Raw genomic sequence first — 17,187 nt, 5'->3', positions numbered from 1 at the left:
GATTTACGGTCATATCCAGGGACAACCAAAATTGTAAACACCGGGACTGATAGAGACAGGTTGGAATTATATCTGTGAAATGCTGTATTGTTGTTATTAACAGTGAATTAGAGAATGTGTTATTTCATTATCCTTAGTACAGTTAAGAATCTTGTCTTTGTGGGAATACCCCTTTAATAAAAGATGTTCTATTCTGTGTTTCTCAATAACATCACAGAAACAAGTGCCTTTTATCCTTTGTAGCCTTGGCACACAATGCACAGATTATAGCATGTGAGCTGATAGTTTTATAGTGGCACTCCCTAGGTATTTACTTTTCCCTGGGGATTAAGGGCACATTATTTTTCATTACTGGCATTCCATTCTTCCTAAATCTTTATGTGTATTTTCATGGTAAGTATGATTGCTTCCTTTCATTTATAGCCTGGCAAATCCTGCAATACAGTAACTGTGATAACGTCTAAAATACTGAAGGGTACAGCATGTTTCCTGGATTGTTTACTAGTCTGGATTGCCATTCACCTTAGCCTAGGTCACAGATGTTACTTTGACTAAATGACAGTGAATAGGCGGTACAGATACAGCACATGCTGTGGCTTGGGAGTGCTGGGCTTATTCCAGGATGAATAGCAATGTATTTTTGGCAAGGCACTTGCTTAGATCTGCAGTGTGCAGAACACAAGCTCAGACTATCATCAGCTCTGACAGCGAATGTGCGTGCTGAAGCCTGGCTGCTTACTCTTAGTGTACATGGGATCTTTCTCAGGGAAGCACTGGAGGGCCTCACTGCAGTAACGGTAAGAGAGGATCTATATGAAAACATAAAGAATGACTTTGCTTTGCTCTGCTTACGGAGTGTGTGATCTATGCGGATATAGACCTGTCATTCTCTTCTCTGTCTCCTATGAATACCATCTTTCATTTTTTAACATTGGCTTTTGGTTACATGAGTACAAAATATCAAGCAAAATATGTATTTTTAATGTTTCATACACAGTACAGTTGTCTATCATAGCTGATATTATGGCGTGTTATAAACATGTTTTACAGATCCCTAAATATCCCTAATATTACAACTATAGAAGGATAAGTGACATAATGTGGCAGATTTATCAAACTATTTGCAACCGAATATTTTGTCTGTCCAGAATGCCTTGTACCTCATTAAGTAAGGGCTTTAGACACTGTTTTGACTAGTATAACAAAAGGGTAAGAAGAAAGGGAGTGCCTTTTTGCCGGAAAGGAGCCATGTCTCAAAAATTATGCAAAAGCAACAAGCGTTTGATGAACTTTTCTGAAGTAAACAGAGTCAACCATTACATGGTGCAAATTATGTGTATATAGTCTTAAAGGGTTGTCCTGGATTTAAAAAATATATATTTATGACTGGGGGTTAGAAAAAATAATAAACCACTAACACAGAATGGTAGCACTATGGGAGATTCCTCTGATTTATAATTTTACAGGGCCTTCATTGGTGTAGGTTTTTATTTTGGTGGGTTTTGTGGATGGGGTATGTATGGTTTGCTGTATGGAGCACAATTTATGATTTGCAACATTCTGAAAAGTCACACAAATGCACAAAAGCACATCACACTACTACTGCAAGATGTGTGACATAATGTCATAAATACTAGTACTAGATTTTGATTTAGAAATTGGCAACTTAGAAGTATATTACCACTCTTTGGGTCCTTTTATGACTTAATACAGTAATAGGAGAGGTTGTAGTGCCTTGCTGAAAAGCTTCCTCCTTACTATATTCTGCTCTTAAGAACAGAAGTGATGTAACACTCTTCTAGGAAACGACTTATGTAACATTAAAAACCGAGCTGCATAAACATCTAGCTTAGTCATGTGTCTAGAGCTGAATATGGAAAGGAGACCTTATTAAGCTTTGTGGGATATTAAAAGATATCACAATCAGCAATCTTTCAAGCCAGCATCTGCTGCTCAACAGGGTTTGTTCTAGGAGAACAATTCTATTGTGAAGAACAAGGTAAGATGATCTCCAAAATAATGCCTGACAGATCTGAGTATGAAATAAAAATAGGACATACAGTGGGTATGGAAAGTATTTAGACCCCTTTAAATTCTTCACTCTTTGTTTTATTGCAGCCAACTGGTTAGATCAAAACAGGGTTTTTTGCTCATTAATTTACACCATGCACCCCATCCAGGTGGAGACTGGGAATTTAAAGTGGCCCTGGAAAAAACTCTACAAGTGGCCCTATTCTGTTGGCTGGGTCAAAACAAGTAGGTGTGACCATGTGATGTGGTTGGAGTTACCAAGCTCCACACAAACTGTTGATAGATGGTTTAAATCAACATGTAGAGAGAGACTCATACTGCCTCCATTGTAAAGGAATAAAGCTTCTTTAAAAAAAAAGCAAAAAAAAACTTAATACTGCCTTATATATACAAAGAACTACTACAATACCTTCTCCGATAAACAAGAATGTAACTATAATACTGCCCCTAAGTAAAATATATTATAATACTGAATTTTATGTACAAGATTATAACTATTATAATATTGTCCCCTGTGTATAATAATATAACTACTATAATACTGCCTCTAATGTACAGGAATATAACAACTGTTATATATAACATATAACACCGCCAGCCAGTCCACTGTATATAGCCAGTCAGCCCCAGTATATAGCCAGCCGGTCCCCAGGTACATAGCACTACAGTCCTCAGTATATAGCCAGCCAGCCCCCTTTATATAGCCAGTCAGTCCCCTCTATATAGCCATACAGCCCCCTTTATATAGCCAGTCAGCCCATGTATATATCCAGCCAGCCCCCTGTATATAGTAAGCCAGTCCCCTGTATATAGACAGCCAGTCACAGTATACAGATGGCCAGCCCCTGTATACAGCCAGCCAGCCCTCTGTATATAGCCAGCCAGCCCCCTTTATATATCCATTCCCCAGTATACAGCCAGCCATCATTACATAGCCATGCAGCTCCTGTTATATAGCCAATCAGCCCCTGTATATAGCCAACCAGTCTCCTGTATATAGCCAGTCCCCTGTATATAGACAGCCAGTCCCCTGTATATAGACAGCCAGCCCCTGTGTATAGAAAGCCAATCCCTCCCAGTATATAGCCAGCCAGTCAACACAAATTACAGCCAGCCCCCTGACCAGCACATATAAATAATAAACCTCTACTTGATCCAGTGTTTATTGTTAATAGAGTTTATTATTTTTATATACCCGTGTAAAAGCCAGCTTATACTCGAGTAGATATAAAGATTTAGAACGGTCACAAACCAGCCCCAGACTGGCTCCAGGCCAGTCCCAATCCAGTCGAGGTTTTCATACAGGATATCTCAGTAGTTGGCCGCATGCATCTTTCCTTCAATTGCAACCAGTCATCCTGTCCCTACACCTGAAAAACACCCCAAAAGCATGATGCTTCCACCACCATGTTTCCCTGTTGGGATTGTATTTTGCAGGTGATGAGCAGTGCCTGGTTTTCTCCACACATAAACTTTTAAACTTTTAATCATTCACCCCCCATTCTGTTGCCCATACAACCCACCCACTCAATACTAAACATATACCCTAATCCCATCACTTAAACATACGGTTACCCAATCCCAATCACCCTAATCTCCTCATTAGTTTTATTTGTATATTATTACGATTATCATTACTATCTATTCAATTTTTCCTATTTTAAATTCATACTACTATTCAATTTTTTAATTAATTGATTATGTATGCACATATACATTTATTTATGTATTTATTTATGTTCATTCTTTTTAACATTGTATTTGTTATCCATTAACTGTTCAAGTAATTAATTAATTTATTATCCATGTATGTGTTTAAATTTATTTATTTTTATATATACATATTGGGGGATATTTATCAGGACCGCTGCGCACCGCCAGTGGCGCAGAGGCCCTGAAATAATCGCAAATGCTAGCTTATTGCTAGCTTTTGCGATTATTTTTCACAATCCGCCACCTTCACGCCAGTGGGGCGTGAAGGGGCGTGAAGGGGGGTCGCGGCCGGCCAAGCGGGGGGCGCGGCCGGACTGGAGTGGGCCGGCGCGGGGCGTTACTGTCCCCGCACCTGCGCACTCGCTGCTGCCGGCGACTTTTCATACGTGAAAAGTTGCCAGTTGCGTTTTTTTCCACGCCAGGCCCTGCCTGGCGTAGGAAGAACGCTACGCAACTGGCAGCCCGATAAATCAAGAGGCGGAAGCCTCTTCATGTATCGGGCTGCGAATTTGCAGCGGCAGGGCTATCATACGCTGGCGCACAAGCCTATATATTCATGTAGAAATTCACATACTTGTGCAGTGATATGTTGCTATATATATTTTTAAAAATGTCTCCCTACTCATTCCTTTTCCAAATATCACTTACTTTTTTAAAATTCTTCCCATCCATGAGTCAATGCCGACTCTTTAGCCAACTCACAGATCGTTTCTAATTCCAACCCTTTGATAAACTGCACGATTGTTTATCGGCCCCCTCAACACAAACACGCATGCGCACAACCCGCGCCACACCAACGCGCGTGCGCACAATTCAGGCGCACACGCCGACATCGGAGGTTTCACGGCTTTTTAAGGCAGAACGCGAACCTCCACGCACACGCACTGGAGCGATGCACACGGCCCTCCAGCATCTGGTAAGTCCCAAACTTTCTCGCATTTTAACCTCAAATCAACCATCTAACAAGGATTTACCAACCAACTAATGGTTTTATATATATAGCCTGTGTATACATTCATTTAATCATTCATTTATATATTTAATTATCCATTAATTTATATATATACTCTCCATCATAGGAAACAACCCCCCTAATTTTTTATGCTTTATGTATATATTTTTTATGCTTTATGTATGATTTCTATATATTCATGTAATTATGTTATTTATGTAATTCTTCCACCATCTTTGTACGCCCTTTGCTATATTAAATTTTATATATGTATATTTATGTATTTCCCATTTATGTATTTCCTATGCTATACTTCATTTGCTATATGAAATTTTATCTATAGATGTTCCTCAATACATTCACCCTTCCATCATTATATGTCAACTCAACACAACCCTACTCCTATCCCTATGCTCTATGTGACTTTTGGTTAATTCAACCCTCCATCTAATCTTGATGTGTCAATCCAACACAACCTTACCCCCACCCCTACAGCTTACATCCACTTTATACTGTCTCTGTGACTTTTAACCTGACTCATCTTTTTATACCATACCTCATCCTCCATTCCTTTTAGATATAATATGATATTTTGATATGTTGTGTATTTTTGTTTTTGTTTTTTCACCAACCAACAGAATACCCATACACTTGAAAAAGGGGACCCAGATCCCCGAAACGCGTTGTGTTTTTTTCCGTGCTCATATCATAATCGAATTAATAAAGCTAAAATTATCCTTGAAACCAATATCCGGTCTTGATGTGCGCCAATTGTTCTTGACCCCATTATACCGATACTCTGACTCCAGCCGACTTAGCATCTCGTGCTTGGATTACCTTAAGACGCAGGCTGCACCTCGACCTAAACCATACATGCCATTACGAGAGTTGTGCCTTACATGTAAGCACAACTAACCCAGGTAAGCGACTGTCAATTCACGTCCAATACCTTGAACCAGACAATATCACCCTATGAGCACTGTTGTGTTCCCTTTCCGCTGTCTTCCTAAATCTTACCGGCACTTATCCTGAGCCCCGCACCTATACTGGTCTCCATCCAGTTTCCAGCTGCTCTAGGTTAACCCACGTTCCAGGACCAACTAAAATGGAATACTGCATCCAACGAGTACAACAAAGAGAACTCCTAATAGCCCAATGGATCGACGACCAACCCACCATAACCTCGACTTCGAACATCGATCCTCAAGAAACAACCGGAATCTCCACCACAGACCTTCTGAAACTCTTCCACCATCTCGAAAAATTCCTGAAGGATGAAATCCAGCACCACCTGGACGCCCTGTTCCTAAGATTATACCGCAAAGAAAGCCTGATCCCTCGGGGTCTGAGAATTAGAACTGAATGCTGCTTCAGAAATTACGCTATTTTTCAGGAAGAGTGGGACTGCTATCTTCTTGACTGTGCAGGTAACCTAATAGACAAACTTATCACGAAAAGAGAATAGTTAATCAGCTCTCTAAATTGTGACATTTCTCACTGTCATCAAATGTTAGATACTCACCGTTCACATCCTGAGTTTAACAAATTTGACAGACTCATCACAAGTAGAGTCCTCAATTTTGAAAAAGAAGGGATAGAAAATAAACTCAAAAAACTTAAACGAGACAGAACAGATTTCCACACCGGTAACATAAAATTCTGGCAAAAACTTGAAACCATAACTCCCAATCCAGGACCCTCCACCCATCAGACTAAACACACCAATGCCAACAACCATCCAAACACCCACCCTTCCCAAGGCCCGAAACCACTCTTCATCAACTCCAAACCAACGGAGAACCCCATTCTGACTGACCAGAAACAGCACCCACGAAACAACAAAAAACACAAAACTTTTTATAATACCAACAAATCTAAAACAATGAAACCCCCACACAACAATCCGACCAACAAGTCCCATAATTCCACTATTACCTCAAATACATCTTCCACCCATCATTCTTCTACATCGCTAAAATTATCATCTACTAATCCCCTTCCCCCCTCCTCTTGCCTCACCCCGGTACCTGAGAACCCAGAAACGCCTATATTCCCCCCTTCACCCCCCCCCAAACTTCAATTCACCATAACGACTAGAAACGGGCCAACCCCTTGGCCTACCCCCAACCACATTTACCAACATGGTCCAGAATATCTCCCCCCTTTTAAACCTCACCACACATGAGGAACACACCCCCACATCCATCTCTCCAGGAAACCACACAGGCCTGGAATTAGAACCCCCAATCACGCCCAACTCTGCCCCCTACATCCCATTACCTGAAACCCTTACCCCCAATATCCCACTCGACAAAAGCCCGATCAGAATAAACGCGATCCATCATTTTTTTCAGCAAGGCTCCGTCAAAAGCCAAAAAAGAAAAAATGTCGGAGAGGATGTAGAGGGGGCAAATCCAAAACCAATACCGCTGGAACAACAGATCGTGACACAGAAAGTAAAAAAGAACAAAAAACTGAAGTAAAAATGAAGATTTTCAATCTCTCCTCCCATATTTTGAATCAAAACGAAACCTCCCTCCTAATGAAAGGACTCTCTTTTTGCCCAACAACTAAATTTAATGAATTTGATTTATTTAATGACCTCCACTCCTATGTGAGGAAACTGACCCTCACCCGCCATTTCAATATGTTGGCAGAAAAACCGATGGAGAGAGGAGCTTATACCGGAATAAACCCAGATGATGGTACCAACACACCCCCATCCCCTTTAGGACCCCCAGTGATACCCACCGACCTTAGACCAAAGTCCAAGTTCTACCCAACACACCACAGAGGAAGTCATATCGAAACCTTCCTTTCCATGGTTGAAACTGAGTTCAGAAATATAAACAAAAATGTCAAAATCAAACATAATCTGAAACCCATGGAGAGATTGGCCCTCAAAAGTCTTATGGATAACCCCAATCTAACTATTAGGAACGCTAACAAGGGCGGTGGGATAGTCCTACAGGATAAAGATACATATCTGTCAGAAGCCTTGAGAATCCTTTCTGACAAGGAATTCTATGAGATTCTACCCATGAACCCCATTATCCACTATACATCAGAATTAAAAACATTACTAGATAAAGCAACCACCTCCGGCATCATTAACAAAAAAGAACAAAACTACATCTGGGTAGAAACCCCGGCCACCCCGACATTCTACCACCTCCCTAAAGTCCACAAATGCACAACTAACCCACCTGGTAGATCCATCATATCAGGAATCTCATCATTAACCTGTAATCTCTCCCATTACGTGGATGTACTTCTTCAGAAACACGTCACCCAACTGGACTCTTATTTGCGAGATTCCACTAGTGTTGTGCTGGCACTAGAGAAAATTAAATGGAAACCCATTTACATCTGGCTATCTCTGGACGTTACAGCCCTTTATTCAAATATCCCTCACCAAAAGGGCCTCGAAGCAATCCGCTACTACCTAGATAAGGATCCCCTAATGCCCACCCACCAAAGCTCTTTTGTCTTAGAAGCAATAAATTACATACTTACCCATAATTACTTCTCATTTCAGAATACCATCTACAGACAAACAAAAGGCACAGCTATGGGGAAGCGTTTTGCCCCTAGCTTTGCCAACCTTTACATGGGTAAGTTTGAGGAAGATATGGTCTATAACAATAACACCTGGATTTCAAATATCATATTGTATAAACGTTATATAGACGACCTACTCTTCATATGGAATGGTCCCACCACTTCCATCACCCAATTCATTAACCACCTTAACAATAATGATTTAGGGTTATCGTTCACTGCCTCCTTCTCCCCAATGGAACTTGAATTTCTGGATCTACATTTATCCATCACCAACAACCAGATCACTACCAGCACCTATTTCAAACCGGTTGACACCAAAAGCTATCTTGATTACAGTAGCGCACATCACAACAAATGGAAAAACAACATCCCCTTCAGTCAGTTTAGGAGGATACGAAAGAACTGCACAGACACCAACATTTTTAAAAAACAAAGTGTAACTTTGAAAAATAGATTCAAAGAAAAAGGGTTTCCAAAACCCCTAGTCGAAGCAGCATTCGATAGAGCTCTGAACCTCACTCAGGCTGAATGTTTACGACCATCAAATTCTAACCCAAAACCCAAACAGGAACCCACCCCCCCTTCGAACAACTGCCCTACCTTTATCACTACCTACAACAGCAACCATTCAACTATTGCCAAGATCCTCAGCAAACACTGGTCAATACTCCAGAATGACCCCTTTCTTAAGAAAAATCTATCTAAACATCCAAAGATTATCTACAGGCGATCACAAACACTAAAAGGGTTGCTGGCACCCACTAAATTACGGGGAAAGAAAGACACAGCTAGTACCATCTCTTTTTTCCCAAAAACAATAGGAAGTTTTAGATGTGGCCACGCTGGCTGTAAATGCTGCGCCAACATCCGACATCGGAAAAACTCTTTTGCGAGCAATCAGACCGGGGAAACTTTCAAAATCCATCAATTTCTCAACTGCTCATCAATTTTTATCATTTATCTAATGGAGTGCACATGTGGCCTACAATACGTGGGCCGCACATGCCTCACCTTACGTACCCGAATGAATGGCCACAGAAGCAAAATAATAAACGGCTATACAAAACACAGCGTCTCTAGACATGCGTTAATCTGTCACAACAAAGACATGACAGCATTTACAGTCACACCCATCGAATCCATACCCAACGATGGTAGTGACCGTTTTCAAAAACTACGCAAACGTGAGATGTACTGGATCTACAAACTAAACAGCCTTCATCCAGCCAGTCTGAATGAAATGTTTGAAGAAAACTTTTAAACTTTTAATCATTCACCTCCCATTCTGTTGCCCATACATCCAACCCACCCACTCAATACTAAACATATACCCTAATCCCATCACTTAAACATACGGTTACCCAATCCCAATCACCCTAATCTCCTCATTAGTTTTATTTGTATATTATTACGATTATCATTACTATCTATTCAATTTTTCCTATTTTAAATTCATACTACTATTCAATTTTTTAATTAATTGATTATGTATGCACATATACATTTATTTATGTATTTATTTATTTATGTTCATTCTTTTTAACATTGTATTTGTTATCCATTAACTGTTCAAGTAATTAATTAATTTATTATCCATGTATGTGTTTAAATTTATTTATTTTTATATATACATATTACCTATATATTCATGTAGAAATTCACATACTTGTGCAGTGATATGTTGCTATATATATTTTTAAAAATGTCTCCCTACTCATTCCTTTTCCAAATATCACTTACTTTTTTAAAGTTCTTCCCATCCATGAGTCAATGCCGACTCTTTAGCCAACTCACAGATCGTTTCTAATTCCAACCCTTTGATAAACTGCACGATTGTTTATCGGCCCCCTCAACACAAACACGCATGCGCACAACCCGCGCCACACCAACGCGCGTGCGCACAATCAGGCGCACACGCCGGCACTGGAGCGATGCACACGGCCCTCCAGCATCTAGTAAGTCCCAAACTTTCTCGCATTTTAACCTCAAATCACCCATCTAACAAGGATTTACCAACCAACTAATGGTTTTATATATATATAGCCTGTGTATACATTCATTTAATCATTCATTTATATATTTAATTATCCATTAATTTATATATATACTCTCCATCATAGGAAACAACCCCCCTAATTTTTTATGCTTTATGTATATATTTTTTATGCTTTATGTATGATTTCTATATATTCATGTAATTATGTTATTTATGTAATTCTTCCACCATCTTTGTACGCCCTTTGCTATATTAAATTTTATATATGTATATTTATGTATTTCCCATTTATGTATTTCCTATGCTATACTTCATTTGCTATATGAAATTTTATCTATAGATGTTCCTCAATACATTCACCCTTCCATCATTATATGTCAACTCAACACAACCCTACTCCTATCCCTATGCTCTATGTGACTTTTGGTTAATTCAACCCTCCATCTAATCTTGATGTGTCAATCCAACACAACCTTACCCCCACCCCTACAGCTTACATCCACTTTATACTGTCTCTGTGACTTTTAACCTGACTCATCTTTTTATACCATACCTCATCCTCAATTCCTTTTAGATATAATATGATATTTTGATATGTTGTGTATTTTTGTTTTTGTTTTTTCACCAACCAACAGAATACCCATACACTTGAAAAAGGGGACCCAAATCCCCGAAACGCGTTGTGTTTTTTTCCGTGCTCATATCATAATCGAATTAATAAAGCTAAAATTATCCTTGAAACCAATATCCGGTCTTGATGTGCGCCAATTGTTCTTGACCCCACTATACCGAGTAGATATAAAGATTTAGAACGGTCACAAACCAGCCCCAGACTGGCTCCAGGCCAGTCCCAATCCAGTCGAGGTTTTCATACAGGATATGTCAGTAGTTGGCCGCATACATCTTTCCTTCAATTGCAACCAGTCATCCTGTCCCTACACCTGAAAAACACCCCAAAAGCATGATGCTTCCACCACCATGTTTCCCTGTTGGGATTGTATTTTGCAGGTGATGAGCAGTGCCTGGTTTTCTCCACACATACCGCTTAGAATTTACACCAAACTGTTCAATATTCATCTCACCATATCAGAGAATCTTATTTCTCTTAGTCCTTCGTGTGTTTTTTTGCAAACTGTATACAGGCTTTCATATGCCTTGCACTGAGGAGAGGCTTCCGTCGGCAGATTTTGTAATAAAGCCACAACTGGTGGAGGGTTGCAGTGATAGTTGACTTTGTGGAACATTCTCTCATCTCTCTACTGCATCTCTGGAGATCAGCCACAGTGATCTTGGGGTTCTTCTTTACCTATCTCACTAAGACTGTTCTCCCACGATTGCTTAGTTTGGCTGGAAAGACAGATTGAGGAAGAGTTGTGGTCATCCCAAACTTCTTCCATTTAAGGATTTTGGAACCTTGAGTACTGCAGATATTCGCTTGTACCTTTGGCCAGATCTGTGCCTTGCCATAATTCTGTCTCTGAGTTCCTTGGACAGCTCCTTAAACTGCATGACTCTAATGTGCTCTGACATGCACTGTGAGCTGTAAGGTCTTATATAGACAGGTGTGTGCCATTCTTTTTTTTTTCACCAAAAATACAAAACAGATGCATAAAAATCTTTCACACTTCATATCTACTAAACATTCACCAGAGTTTCCAAATTTTGTATCATTGTTATAATACATAGACATAAGGCAGCTTCCTTGAATCATCCTATGATTCATATTTAATGAACATAAAGACATATTTCAATAAAACCTATTCCATTAAATTTGAGGATTCATTGAGGTGGATACCATCAAATTCCCATTGCAACACATTCTTATATACTATTTCTCTTGTGTTTTCTCTAAACAAAAATTTATGTTTCCTTGAAAATGTCATTTTCCTATTCCAGTTTTAAAAAAACTGGTCTATCAATGTCTTTTTGTGAACAAAGAAACAAGTTTTATCTAATGTCTTAGTGAATGCATTACTTAATTGTAGGTAGTGAAAATAAGTGTTTCTACCCACCCAAATATTGTTTCCATATCCTTTTAAGTCATTAGTACCCCATCTTAAAATATTTGACAAACTTTAGGGATATTCAGTGATATCCATATTTTAACGTCTAATATTTTCCCAAATTCCTTTAAATTTTCATTATACCACAGTGGGGTAACCTCCAAAGAACCCGTCACTACCCATATCGTCTTGAGAGATTTCCAGCTCTCATTAATTAATCTACAAATCGGAAAGTGTTTTGCCACACCCACTGCCAGTTGACTTGATACACAGACCTCAAAAAGGATATATTGCTTAGGGTTTTTTACGCAAAACCTGGGCAAAAACCTTTGACAAAAAACACACTTTGGCCGCCAGAAAGTATAGCTTAAAATTGGAAATAGTTAGACCTCCTTCTCTGTGCCCCTTATATAGATATTGATTTGGACGTGTTTTCTCCCCCATTTAAGCTCATTACATAGCCTTTCGATCAGCTTTAAAAGCTTTTCTTCCACTCACATCGGAAATGCTGAAAGCACATATAGTAGCTGCGGCAGGACCACCATTTTTAAAAAGCCTATTCTATCAGCTCTAGTAAGGGGCAATTTCACCCCCCTAATTAAATTAGATTTAATTTTTGCAATCAACGGCAAGATGTTTACCTCCATAGATTGCTTAATATCAGCAGATATCTGAACACCCAAATATTCCATGGTTGCATGGGGTTCCAATACTTAAAGTCCATTGAAACACTCAATGGGTGATTCATCTTTTGAAAGCAACTGTCAGTACCTGTCCAGCAACCACAACCATGTTTGGCGCTAGCTGTCAGACTAGGTAAGTGGTGGTGAACTGACCCTGCGACGTCCCTGCAGGCTAAGGCCCTGGCTAAAGCAGATAAGCCACCCTAACAAGGACGAACCTAACTGACGGTCCTTGAGTGACCCTGCAAGATGACAGGGAAGACTTACTTCATCTGGCAGCTGCTGGATGGTGGAGTGGACAGGTAGCAGGAATACTGAGATAGACCAGTGTTCACCCTGGTGCACAGAAATCTAACACTGGTCTGAGACAGGGAAAGCAGGATAACACCGGGAGAGACACAACACTGAGAGACAAACAACAGATACAGACAGACAAGCAGAGTTGAACAGAACCGGGTCAAAACCCAGATGGCAGCAAATGTACAGAATCATATAGCAAAGGAATGGTCAGTAGGCAAAGCAGAAGTCAAAACACAGAAAAGCAAACAAAGATAGCAAGAGCACAAGATAAACAGATTACACTGAATAACCAGCACCCAATCAAGGGGCTGGGCAGAATATAAGGCAGTAATGGACATTACCTCCAGCACAGACTGGCTCAGCCTTCCATCACTCAAACAAGACCTGCAGACAAAACGAGTTCAAAGACTTAGTTTTCCCAAAGATTAGAAAGGGAGCTGTCAATCACAGGCAGCGCTGGGTGTGGTTTTCCAGCAAGAAGCCTGAAACCTGATCCCATCAATTCCTGATCCCAACAATTTGTGAGTTCTGACAGCAACACTTTTTTTTGCCAATTAATTTCTAATCCGGAATAAGGGCCATATTCTTGTATTATTTGGATTGCCTTAGGAATAGATTTTGCAGAGTCTTCCACGCACATATCTTACACAAAATATCATCTGCGTAGAGCAATATTTTATCAGAACATCCATTATAACCACATCCCACTACGTCTGGGTTTTATCTAACCAGTGACACAAAGGGTTCAATAAAGATGTTAAACAATAATGGGGACAAAGGCAATAACATTGCCAATTACCCCTTTTTAAATAAAAATTTTTCTGAGACAGACCCATTAGTGATAATCCTGGCCGCAGGGTCTTTATATAACAACCTAACCCATGGTATGCATGTTTCCCCAAATCCAAATTTTCTCATAGAGGCCCATAGGAAGGGCCACTCCACCCTATCGAACGCCTTAGCGGCGTCAAGAGACAGGATGGAGCAGCCCCCCCAAGTTGTATGTTCAAAAACAGCCTATCCAGATTATTGTTGATCAGTCGGCCTGGTATGATCCTGGCTTGGTCTGGATGGATAAGGTTATGATTTGCCCCCTGTAGCCTCAATGACAAGGTTTTAGCCAAAATCTCTATATAGCTTCTTTACCTTTTTTTGGAATAAGGACAATTAATGCCTCCGCCATTGACTCGGGGAGGTCCCCTTTCAAACTGCTAGCATTGAAAACCTCTAACAGTAGGGGAAGCAAGGTATTACTGTACCTTCTATATACCCCAAATGGTAATCCGTCTGACCCTGGGCTCATATTACCTGAAGTACATGTAAGGGTCGATGTAAGTTCCTTCAGGGTCAACGGCTGATTTAGCAATTCTCTCTGAATCCATCTCCCTTCTCTTATTTAAGATTTGATGTATATGGTGATTGTCCCTTTGATTTCAAACTTCTGTTGGCAGTAATTTGTCGTGCCTACCAGACTTGCAGTAGTATTTTTGTCCTTGAAAAAAGAGCCTCTGCTGAACTTTTTCTCCAATGTATTTTTCCTATTCTGCTCTGGATGTTTTTTAGACCTTCAAGTTGGTTTTCTAGGGGTCCTTTTCCATTAATTTCTTTAGTAGTTACTTTTTTTGTCGGAAAGCCTTCTTTTTGGCTCTAATTTCATGCTGCCACCATGATCTTATATGTACTTTCAGAGCGTCCTATACAACTCCAATGTGGGTGGAACCAAAATTATCCCTCCAAAAAGTGAGAATTTCCTCCTGTGCTTCCTCATCTCTAGACAGAAGAGAAAACCAGTGTTGGTTTATCTTAGTGGCTTTCCCCCTGTTACCATTTTCTACTTCCAGCTCCAGCACCATCAAGGCATGATCTGAATGGCTCGCCATCTCATACTTAATTTTTTTTATAAAGGGGAGAGCCTTGTCTGAGGCCAACGTGAGGTCAATTCGAGACATCACCCTGAGAGAGCTAGAGAAGCAAGAAAAGGCCTTTCTATCCCCAAATTTCACCCACCACACATTCCCCAATCTTGTTTCTATATAAAACTTGGAGAGAGAGAGGCAGAACAGCTCAAACCACCGCCCCTACTACGTCTCCGAAAACCCATAATGGACAATTATCCTTTTGGTCCATGAAAGTTAATAAGGACTAATACCTGAAGAGGTATTACCTGAAGGGGGAATATAAACAATACCTAAAACATCTCTGCCCATTTAATTTACCATATAGGAATATATCTACCCTCAAAGTCAATTTTGTTTGTATTTATTTAAAAATTCACTGAATTATGTATAAAAACACTAACACCACGGGAGTAAGTAGAGAACACAGAATGATATTCCTTAGTTGGCCAATTTCTACTAATTCTCTTCACAGAATCACTATTCAGATGAGTCTCCAGTAAACATATTATTGCTGGGAGGTGTCTTTGAATAATATCAAAAACAATGCGTAGTTTGATTCTGTAATTATGGATATAATTTTTTATGGTTGAAGGAAAAAAAAAATGATAAAATTTCCCCGGGCAGAAGACCCACCCCCAAAACTACTAACTAACAGCTGTTGTGGGTTTCCCAGGCCAGGTTTTCAGATATTTATCTGACTTAGTTGTAGTTTTTCCACTAGGGGAGCTGGCTCCGGCTGACTTACGGGCACCTTTAGGGGACATACTGAGGGAATAGGGGAATAGGGCTAAAAAAAAGACCTCCGCACCTTGTTTGCATTTAAAAAAAACCCTCAGGTTGATCATGTCACAGCTCAGAGATTAAATATATTAGCTTTAGGTATCTACAGGTTACCTTCTTAGAATAGCATCAAATTAAGGCAAATTTCCACCACATATCTATTAAACAGAAAAAGAGAGTAAACTGTTAAAGATCATGGGAAAAATTTATTTAACTGGTCCTGTCGCGATCCTCGATTCGGACGGTCCGACGAAGATGAAGTCCGGCATGATTCACAAAGCTTGTGCGCCCGAGTTCCTGCATTCGTCTCTTCCCCGCGGAGTTCCGCTGGAGTTCACCTTCTTCTTTCCCCCTAGTTGTAAGTGCGTGTCTTGCGACACAATTCAAAATGTAAAATCCTGCGCGTAGTCCTTATCAGTCGGCCCGCCCCCGATTTGTGTAGCGTGCAAGCCGGCGCCGATGCGCCAAAATCCAATTGTGTGCGCCAAAATCCCCTGTTAAATGCGGCGGAAAACAGAAATCATTGGGAATCCCAACGACAATACGCTCCGCGGACCCTTAGTAAATGAGCCCCTATATCTCCTAGTAGCTCTGCAAAAATGACAATGAGTCCAGTAAATGCAGGAGGATATAACCAGTCACTAAGCCCTCTTTATATGGCTTAGTTTCAGCCACCGACCATATAGATAGTTGCGGATTTGAGGTATCTCGAAGCAAGTTCATTCAGTATCCAAAATATCACTGATCCATCGCCATAACAGTAGCATCACACTGTGGTAAATTCCACCACATATCAGTTATGCAGCAAGAAGAGTAATCCGTTAGAGATTGTGCTTCCTGGTAACACACAACTGCGACAGCACAGAGTCCAGAAAATCCCAAGAGGGGTAACAGGCCGCTAGGCCTTCTTTATATGGTTAAACCCCAACCACCGACCATATTTAGATATCAATGATCTGTCCCCATAAGAAGACAATATGTATTCTACAAATTAGAACTTCCTGGGTTCCTGGGCCGCTTAACGGCTGTGCCAAAGACAAAGTATGTGTCATCTATAGGAGCAGAAACTATACAGAGGTATGCGGGAAGAGATTTCATGCACCGAAAAAATTCGTCCCACATTCTGACACAGATGGTGAACAATTCAGGGTAGTTCATAAATACATGCACAGCACAATACAGAGTTACAAGTCGTCTCACACTACCCAGTACCTCTCCATCTGGGTCAACAGTGTTGGTTCCCAAGCTTGTATTCTCCTGTCAGGCT

General features: G+C 40.3%; 1 protein-coding gene across 2 annotated transcripts in view; it reads left to right on the top strand.

Moving 5' to 3' along the window:
* Positions 1-513: 513 nt before the first annotated feature.
* PHKG1 (phosphorylase kinase catalytic subunit gamma 1) overlaps positions 514-17,187 on the top strand; it is a 47,053-nt gene continuing 30,379 nt past the window's right edge. The window contains exon 1 of one of the 2 annotated variants that reach the window (XM_072136221.1): positions 514-797. The gene's annotated coding sequence lies outside the window, so the exon portion shown is untranslated. Of the gene's footprint in view, positions 798-1,861; positions 2,000-17,187 lie in introns of those variants that run through there. The other variant, XM_072136222.1, reaches the window with a different exon arrangement.

This window comes from Engystomops pustulosus, chromosome 2, assembly GCF_040894005.1.
Source record: "Engystomops pustulosus chromosome 2, aEngPut4.maternal, whole genome shotgun sequence".
Classification (NCBI taxonomy): Eukaryota; Metazoa; Chordata; class Amphibia; order Anura; family Leptodactylidae; genus Engystomops; species Engystomops pustulosus.
This window is presented reverse-complemented; position numbering and strand designations above follow the sequence as displayed.